General features: G+C 35.4%; 1 long non-coding RNA gene across 2 annotated transcripts in view; it reads left to right on the plus strand.

Annotated features, from left to right (window-relative positions):
* The window catches only part of LOC114484017 (uncharacterized), a 398,215-nt gene that overhangs the window by 375,546 nt on the left and 12,282 nt on the right, over positions 1-10,387 (plus strand). For both annotated transcript variants that reach the window (XR_003676450.2, XR_008615546.1), the window contains one exon: positions 6,975-7,091. This is a non-coding gene — a long non-coding RNA (uncharacterized lncRNA). The remainder of the gene's footprint in view (positions 1-6,974; positions 7,092-10,387) is intronic.

Consider the following 10,387-nt stretch of genomic DNA (forward strand, 5'->3'; position numbering starts at 1 on the left):
TGTTTGTAGGTAGACAGATGCATATATGTGTGTGTGTGTGTGTGTATGTGTGTGTATATACACACACATACACACACACACACACACATATCACATCTTCTTTATCCATTTTTCTGTCGATGGACATTTAGGTTGTTTCCATGTCTTGGCTCTTGTAAATAGTGCTGCCATGAACATGAACATTGGTGGGCATGTATCATTTTGAATTAGAGATTTTATCTTTTCCAGATATATGTCCAGAAGTGGGATTCCTGGATCATAGGGTTGTTCTATTTTTATATTTTATTTTTAAAAAAATTTTATTGGGGTAGAGTTGATTTACAATGTTGTGTTAGTTTCTGGTGTAGAGCAAAGTGAATCAGTTATACCTATACATATATCCACTCTTTTGTAAATTTTCTCATATAGGTCATTACAGAGTATTGAGAAGTGTTCCATGTGCTAGACAGTCCTTATTAGTTATTTATTTTATATATAGTAGTGTGTATATGTCAATCCCAATCTTCCAGTTTATCCCTCAGTGCCCCCCACCGGCCCCGCTTCCCACCCTGGTAACCGTAAGTTTGTTTTCTATGTCTGTGACTCTATTTCTGGTTTTTTGTTTTTGTTTTTTTTATAAAATGTTTGTTCTGGTTTGACTGCATCCTGGTGAATATCTGCTTTTCTTATTTATTTATTTGTGCTCAGTCTTAGTTTCGGCAGGTGGGCTCCTTAGTTGCAGCACACGGGCTCCTTAGTTGTGGCATGCAAACTTTTAGTTGTGGCATGTATGTGGGATCTACCTCCCTGACCAGGGATCAAACCCGGGCCCCCTGCATTGGGAGCACAGAGTCTTAACCACTGCGCCACCAGGGAAGTCTATTTCTGTTTTGTAAATAAGTTCATTTGTACCATTTTTTTTAGATTCCACATATAAGAGATATCATATGATATTTGTCTTTGTCTGACTTACTTCACTCAGTATGACAATCTCTAGGTCCATCCATGTTGCTGCAAATGCATTATTTCGTTCTTTTTTATTGCTGAGTAATATTCCATTGTATACATGTACCATATCTTCTTTATCCATTCATCTGTCAATGGACATTTAGGTTGCTTCCATGTCCTGGCTATTGTAAATAGTGCTGCAATGAACATTGGGGTGTATGTATCATTTCAACTTATGGTTTTCTCTGAATATATGCCCAGGAGTCGGATTGCAGGAACATATGGTAGCTCGATTTTTAGTTTCTTAAGGAACCTCCATACTGTTCTCCATAGTGGTTGTACCAATTTACATTCCCACCAGCAGTGTAGGAGGGTTCCCTTTTCTCCACACCCTCTCCAGCATTATTATTTGTAGACTTGTTGATAATGGCCATTCTGACCAATATGAAGTGATATCTCATTGCAGTTTTGATTTGCATTTCTCTAATAATTAGCAATGTTGAGCATCTTTTCATGTGCCTCATGGCCATCTGTGTATCTTCTTTGGAGAAATATCTATTTAGGTCTTTGGCCCAATTTTTGATTGGGTTGTTTGTTTTTTTGTTATTGAGTTATATGAGCTGTTTTTAGTTGCATCATTTGCAGATATTTTCTCCCATTCTGTAGGTTGTTTTTTCATTTTGTTTATGGTTTCCTTTGCTGTGCAAAAGCTCATAAGTTTAATTAGGTTCCATCTGTTTATTTTTGCTTTTTTTTTCTATTGCCTTGGGAGACTGACCTAAGAAAACATTACTACAGTTTATGTGAGAGAATGTTTTGCCTGTGTTCTCTTCTAGGAGTTTTGTGGTGTCATGTCTTATATTTAAGTTTTTAAGCCATTTTGAGTTTATTTTTGTGTGTGGCATGCGAGTGTGTTCTAACTTCATTAATTTACATGCAGCTGTCCAGTTTTGCCAACACCAATTCCTGAAGAGACTGTCTTTTCTCATTGTATATTCTTGCCTCCTTTGTCTAAGATTGATTGACTGTAGGCATGTGGGTTTATTTCTTGGCTATTCTGTTCCATTGATCCATATGTCTGTTTTTGTGCCAAAACCATGCTGCTTTGATTACTGTAGCTTTGTAGTATTGTCTGAAGTCTGGGAGGGTTATGCCTCCAGCTTTATTCTTTTTCCTCAGGATTGCTTTGGCAATTCTAAGTCTTTTATGGTTCCATATAAGTTTTAGGATTATTTGTTCTAGTTCTGTAAACAAATGTCATGGGTAATTTGATAGGGATTGCCTTAAATTTGTAGATTGCTTTGGGCAGTATGGCCATTTTAACAATATTAATTCTTCTAATCTAAGAGCATGGGATATCTTTCCATTTCTTTAAATCATCTTCAATTTCCTTTATCAGTGTTTTGTAGTTCTCAGCATATAAGTCTTTCACCTTCTTAGTCAGGTTTATTCCTAAGTATTTTATTACATTTTTTGATGCAATTTTAAAAGGGATTTTTTTTGTTGTTTACTTTTTCTTTCTCATATTTCATTGTTAGTATAAAGAAATGCAACAGATTTATGTATGTTAATCTTTTATCCTGCTATCTTGCTGAATTCGCTTATCAGTTCTAGTAGTTTTTGCATGGAGTGTTTAGGGTTTTCTATATATATCATGTCATCTGCACATAATGACAATTTTACCTCTTCCCTTCCAATTTGGATACCTTATATTTTTCTTGTCTGATTGCTGTGGCTAGGACTTCCAATACTATGTTTAATAGAAATGGTTGTCTTGTTCCAGATTTTAGCAGGAAGGCCTTCAGCTTTTCACCGCTGAGTGTTTTGTTGGCTGTGGGTTTGTCATAAATAGCTTTTATTATGTTGAGATATGTTCCTGCTATACCCACTGTGGTAAGTATTTTTATCATGAATGGATGTTGAATTTTATCAAATGCTTTTTCTGCATCTATTGAGATGATCATGTAGTTTCAAAACATATCTTAAACTGGATCCCTGCACAACATACATATTAGTATCAACAAGTTCCCTGTCCCTGTCTTCTAGACCAACATGATTTCTCCTAACTTCTCTCCTACCTTCCACTCTTTCCCTGGCTATTTTTACTTTTTTCCTATGCAACAGAGTGATCTTCTTTTAACCATAAATAAGATCAAGAAATGTAGCTGCTGAAGCCACTCCAAAGAATTTCCATAACACTCCTCACACATAACTCGTCACCATCTCTATAGGGACTTATGTGACCTGTGTCCTGCTTATTTCTGGATTTATCACTGATCACAGTCCTTATTCACACCTCTCCAGTATTCTTGCTACTCACTGAATAAGGCAAGCTTATTGGTCCTCCTGCCTAGCATAACTTTCCTTGGGTATTTAGTTACATGGTTCCTTTTTCATTTGTAAAACTCAGCTGCCATCCCTCAGTGAGGCCATACCTGGACACACCTGCATAGAGTCCACCTTGCCAGTACACTCTAGTTCTACCCCCTGCTTCATTTTCCCTCATAGCCCTTTGACAATAAACAGTCCTGCTAAATAAATATCAGATAATTTCTGATTTATATCTCACCAACTAGACTGTAAGCACCATAAAAAAGAATGCTTTTTGTGTGTGTTTTTATCACTGTTGTATCATCAGTCCATAAAAAATATGAGTTTAATAATATTTGTGTAAATTGATTCATGTTGGACTGAACAGTTGTTAAAGTAAAAGCTGATAATTATCATATTAATTTCAGACAGAGATGCTGATAACCCTCTGCACCTATTTTAAAGTTTTTTAAAAATGCCATAATAGTTCTATTATTCTAAATGTATAGTCCTTTTTTGCTTTTCAACATGTTCAAGCAATCTTGGCAGGTCAGGGACATGCTCTATTCCACTTCACATACTGGAAAATGCCTACTACCAATACCTTCTCTCTGTGGGGTGGCTTTATAAACCATCCTCTGATCCTGACAGAAAGAGAGCAACTTCCAGGCTGAATTATCTGAATAATGGGAATGAGTGGTTCCAATGTCTTTTGGAAAAGAATTATCAAATATTTTATAAAACTTTCTACTAAACACAGAAAAAGGAGTGTTTTGTAATTGGCCCTCAGGTACGTAAGACATTCAATTGTGCAGAATATACATGTCTTTTTACATAGTCCAATTGAAGCAGCATCATTTACATTTATACATGCCAACATACTTAGTAATCTCTATTTAAACTATTACATCCAGAACTGGTCATTCCTAATAAGTGAGAAATCTACTACTATAAATATTTCTATGAATTTAAAAAATAGACACATAAATATAGATATACCCACAAGTTTAAAAGTTCTTACAGTTCCAACCATTTTATTGTATTAACTCAATAGCAAAATATTCTCTAGATTTAAAGCTCAAATTCTAACTGCCATCCAATTATAAACATTGCTATTATTTAAGCCAGAGAAACGTTTGATATTAGATATTAACTTGGTATAAAATAAGGTACTTTAAGTGATGAAAAAGTCCATCTTTGAAAGGGAAATGTGCAGATTAATGAAATTATGTGAGAGGCACTTTAGTCCCTTCAGAAGGATATTAAAAGGAAAATACATATTATTAACTGATTTAGAAACAGCTAAAATGGAACTTCTTAAATAGTAATTGCTGTTTTAAAATACTTAAAGGACTCCAAGCATATAAAGTAAGAGCAGATGATTCTTTGAGTGGACATTTCTCCCTGCTATACGGTTAGTGGCAAAGAGTCCCATTCACTGTTTCCAGTGATAGTCATTGTGGACATTTTCAGAGACCACCTGACCCAGATGGTTCCCCAGTCCATTGCCTTGCAAGCTGGTATATGCCTATTACTGCCAAGTAGGTGGTGGTGTGTTGGGTGGGATAAGCAGCCGCACAGTAACTATGGATGCAATTTCCTAGGGCATAAATTTTACTAGCAGGTTTTAGAGAAAACTAATGTTTTTTAATATTTAAACTAAAGTGGCTGTATTATGAGTAGAATATAAAATTTACATGAATTTTTCAAATAAATCCAGAGACTTAAAAGAAATTCCCCTATTCTAGTGGGTTGAGAGACTCTGGAGGTTCTCCCTCACTCCTCTTTGCTATTAGAATAATTCAGTGGGAAAGTTTGTGAAACATGGCATCACTCTTTGATATTCTACATGAAATAAAAATGAATTTTTGTCAAGATGGCAGCTATACATATTCTATAGAAACTTACTTATTTTTCTTTTTCAGGGCCAGCTCCAGCCCAAATTTTTGTTGGGAGAACTTGGTATTAGGGAACTCATTTCCTGTTCTTTCTCTGCCTCTTCTTCCCTCTCCTATTTCTCTCTCCTCTCTCCCTATTTCTCATTCTTCGTTCCTCTCTTTCCCTGTTCTTCTCCCATTCTCTCACTCTTTTTTCTTCTTTCCTTCCTTCAAATATTTATCAGATACTTTATATCTCAGGCACTGTGTTAGCACTGTGGTTATAAAGATGGAAAGTGAGCTTTACATCATCACTGAATTCTGCCCTAAGCTCTAGGATAGAATGATCTGTATTTTTTCAAGATTATATCACTAATGCCTTATACAATGTCTAGCATATATAAGGTGTTTAATATTTATGAATAAACAAATCAAGGCATGCATGTTGAATATAATGATCAATAAGGACATTATTAGAATACATGCATTTTATTCTATCCTATCTTATGAAACCTGGACTCATTGATAAGTGAGGAAAGAAGAAGAACTGAGGTTGGGACTCAAGAGCACGCTACTGCTTCCCAAGAAATATGCAGAGCACTGAATCTTCATTTTGGTTTTGAATGAAGTCTGACAAGACTAGAAGGAAAGAACATTACATATGGGGGAAAAAGCACATTCAAAGACAATAAGGGAGGAAATGGCATGGTGTATTCAACAAATGATTACACTTTATTTCAACGTTTTTTTTTTTGTACAAAGGAGATGGGTGTATGAGAGTCAAGTATCAGTTGGTTGGTAGAAATTATGGAAAATATCTTGGCAAACAGAACAAAATGACCTTGTAGAACATCTCAAATACTTTTGCCTCCTCCGCTAGCATGTCTTACTCTTGATGCTGATTTTATTCCTCATGTTTTCACAGGGTTGTAAATAAGTTACCCTATTCATACCCTTAAGTGTCTAATAATGGCCTAATGGGATTATGACTCAAATTCCACAGGGACCATACAGGTTACATTAATATGTGGGGCTTCTGGGAATTTTTAAAGAAAGTAACTGATGGTTTTAGTGCTCATGCACCTGCTGAAAAGGACTCTACGCCTGTCAGTTGTTTCCATGCAGGTATATGGGTAGAAGGTTGGAGATTATCAGATATTCTTATTTTCAAAAGATACAGGATACCCATGCCTGAATATAAAGTTTACAATGTTTAAATGTTTGTCAACTGTATTTTTTTATTGTTACTGTACCGAATTGCCACAAATGTGGTGGCTTAAAGCATATTAGCTTATAGTTGCCCCATCTCAGGTTCTTAAGCTAAATCACATCTGCAAAGAGCTGTTGCAATGAAAAGTAACAGTCACAGGTTTCTGAGATTAGGGTTACAACATCTTGAGAGGTGGGGTGGGGAATTAGTCTACCACACATATTTATGAGTTTGCATACATGTTTTTATCATTGTATAAATCAATACCAATGGCCAGGGGAAACAAACAAGCAACAACAAAATTACTCCATATATCCAGTGTTTCTAAAGCCAACTTTCATTTGTGTCTAATGCAGTAAACATCTCAATTTTTTTTTTCTTCAGAAAGTCCAACTTATTGATTAAAGTTGAAGAATCCTTAAATGCAGAAGTGTCTGTTATCTTCAACAGGTTGATAGGGGGATTTTATTGCTTCACTTCTCCAGCCACAAAATTTATGTATTCATGTGTTCAGTGAATATTAATTAAGTACCTATGCTTTTGCTGCTCTGTATTACAGTAATTAATGAATTTTTTTTAATCTATGGATATGACTTTCTATTTGGAGTTAACAATTAATAATTCTTGCCCTCTTTTGGTTTCCCCACCAGGATTTCAAATTTTCTTCCCTGAAAGAACTCACTGCTCCCTGATATTTTTCCCTTCTCTTCCTTATGCTGTTTCACCCTAAGTAGTGGATCCTTGACAAGTTTCGCTTAGACATCATGGTGAGTATTCTAAAGAGAAAATAGTGTGCTGATGAGGAAAATATTCTCCATTCAACTCTCCAAAGATTTGTCTGAGGAGACATTTTGCTGACTTGTCAAATTTAAAATATGCACTAAATCTCTATTATTTTTTCTAATTTTATTAGTTTAAAAGTATTCCAAAATAGATACTCAGTATTGTCTGTCTTCCTCAGTTTACTGTAAGGTTCTTGCATATTGGTGTCACATCTTATTGACCTCTTTATCCCTAGGATATTATATCATGCTTGGCATATACAAACTTACACAGATTCAAAGATGGAGAAGGAGGTAGGGATTACTCTGACACTTTTTTCCAACTCAACACAGTAAATCATTTTGTTTTCCATTTTCATGGAACTTTTCTGTTACTTTCATGGGGGAACAGGGGACACAGAAATATTATTTTATTTGCAGATAAGGGTGATGTTTGGTTCTTGAAGAAAGCCTAAACTCAAATGTAACTGCCTTTAAAAAAATTTTTATTTTATATTGGACTATAGTTGATTTACAATGTTGTGTTAGTGTCAGGTGTACAGCAAAGTGATTCAATTATATATATATATAGAGAGAGAGAGAGAGTTTTAAAAACTCTTTTCGCATTTTGGTTATTAGAGAATATTGAGCAGAGTTCCCTGTGCTATACAGTAGGTCCTTGTTGGTTATCTATTTTAAATATAGTAGTGTGTATATGTCAATTCCAAACTCCCAATTTATCCCCCCCCCACCACCTTTTCCCTTTGGTAACCATGAGATTGTTTTTTAAGTCTGTGAGTCTGTTTCCTAAATAAGTTCATGTGTATCATTTTTTGTAGATTCTGCATATAAGCAATATCATATATTTGTCTTTCTGTCTGACTTACTTCACTTAGTATGATGATCTCTAGTCGCATCCGTGTTGCTGCAAATGGCATTATTTCATTCTTTTTTATGGCTGAGTAATATTCCATTGTATACATGTACCACATCTTCTTTATCCATTCATCTATTAGATGGATATTTAGGTTGCTTCCATGTCCTGGCTATTGTAAACAGTGTTGCAATGAACAGTGGGGTGCATGTATCCTTTTGAACCATGTTTTTCTCCAGAAACATGCCCAGGAGTGGGATTGCTGAATAATATGGTAGCTCTATTTTCAGTTTTTTAAGGAAACTCCATACTGTTCTCCATAGTGACTGTACCAATTTACATTTCCAGCAACAGTGTAAGAGGGTCCCTTTTCTCCACACTCTCTAGAGCAATTACTGTTTGTAGACTATTTGATGATGGCCATTCTGACTGGTATGAGGTGATATCTCATTGTAGTTTTGATTTGCATTTCTCTAATAATTAGTGATGTTGAGCAGCTTTTCATGTGCCTATTGGCCATCTGTATGTCTTCTTCAGAGAAATGCCTATTCAGGTCTTCTGCCCTTTTTTTTTTTTTAAAGTGAGCTACATGAGCTCATTGTAAATTTTGGAGATTAATTACTTTTTGGTGATATCATTTGAAAATTTTTCCCCCATTCTATGTGCTGTCTCTTCATTTTGTTTATGGTTTCCTTTGTTGTGCAAAAGCTTTTGAGTTTACTTAGGTCCCTTTAGTTTATTTTTGTTTTTATTTCCATTACTCTAGGAAATGGATCAAAAAAGATACTGCTGCGATTTATGTCAAAGAGTGTGTTCTGCCTATGTTTTTTCTAGGAGTTTCATAGTTAACAGACTTACGTTTAAATCTTTAACCATTTTGAGTTTATTTTTGTATATGGTGTGAGAAAATGTTCTAATTTCCTTCTTTTACATGTAGCTCTCCAGTTTTCCCAGCACCACTTATTGAAAAGATTGTCTTTTCTCTGTTGTGTATTCTTGCATCCTTTATTGTAGATTAATTGACTGTAAGTGTGTAGGTTTATCTCAGGGCTCTCTATTCTGTTCTATTGCTCTATGTGTCTGTTTTTCTGCCCATTTCATACTGTTTTGATAACTGTAGAATAGTCTGAAGCAAGGGAGCATAATACCTCCAGCTCTGTTCCTCTTTCTCAATATTGCTTTGGCTATTCGGGATCTTTTGTGTCTCCATACAAATTGTAAAATTTTTTGTTCTAGTTCTGTGAAAAATGCCATTGGTAATTTCATAGGGATTTTATTGAATATGTAGATTGCCTTGGATAGTACAGTCATTTTGACAATGTTAATTCTTCCAATCCAAGAACATGGTGCATCTTTCCATCTGTTTGTGTCATCTATTTCTTTCATCAGCATCTTAGGGTTTACATCTTAGCATCTTAGGTCTTTTAGCCTCCTTAGGTAGGTTTATTCCTAGGTATTTTAGTCTTTCTGATGCTTTGGATTGTTTCTTTAATTTCTCTTTCTGATCTTTCATTGTTAGTGTATAGAAATGCAACAGATTTCTGTGTATTAATTTTTCATCCTGCAACTCTACCAAACTAGTTGATGAGCTCTAGTAGTTTTCTTGTGGCATCATTAGGATTATCTATATATAGTATCATGCCATCTGCAAATAGTGACAGTTTTACTTCTTTTCCAATTTGGATTCCTTTTATTTCTTTTTCTTCTCTGATTGCCATACTAGGAATTCCAAAACTATGTTGAATAATACTGGTGAGAGTGGACAACCTTGTCTTGTTCCTGATCTTAGAGGAAATGCTTTCAGATTTTCAACACTGAATATGATGTTGGCTGTAGGTTTGTCAAATATGGCCTTTATTGTGTTGAGGTATGTTCCCTCCATGCCCACTTTCTGGAGAGTATTCATCATAAATGGGTGTTCAATTTTTGTCAAAAGTTTTTTCTGCATCTATTGAGATGATCATATGGTTTTTATTCTTCAATTTTTTAACATGGTGTATCACACTGATTGATTTGGGGATATTGAAAAATCCTTTCATCCCTGGGATAAATCCCATTTGATCATGGAGCATGATTCTTTTTTTTTTTTTTAACATCTATATTGGAGTATAATTGCTTCACAATGGAGTGTTAGTTTCTGCTTTATAACAAAGTGAATCAGTTATACATATACATATGTCCCCATATCTCTCCCCTCTTGCATCTCCCTCCCTCCCACCCCCCCATGCCCACCCCTCTAGGTGGTCACAAAGCACCAAGCTGATTCCCCTGTACTATGCAGCTGCTTCCCACTAGCTATCTATTTTACATTTGGTAGTGTATAAATGTCCATGCCACTCTCTCACTTTGTCCCAGCTTACCCTTCCCCCTCCCCCTCCCCATATCCTCAAGTCCATTTTCTAGTAGGTCTGTGTCTTTATTCCCATCT

Source organism: Physeter macrocephalus, chromosome 17, assembly GCF_002837175.3.
Source record: "Physeter macrocephalus isolate SW-GA chromosome 17, ASM283717v5, whole genome shotgun sequence".
In the NCBI taxonomy this organism is placed as follows: Eukaryota; Metazoa; Chordata; class Mammalia; order Artiodactyla; family Physeteridae; genus Physeter; species Physeter macrocephalus.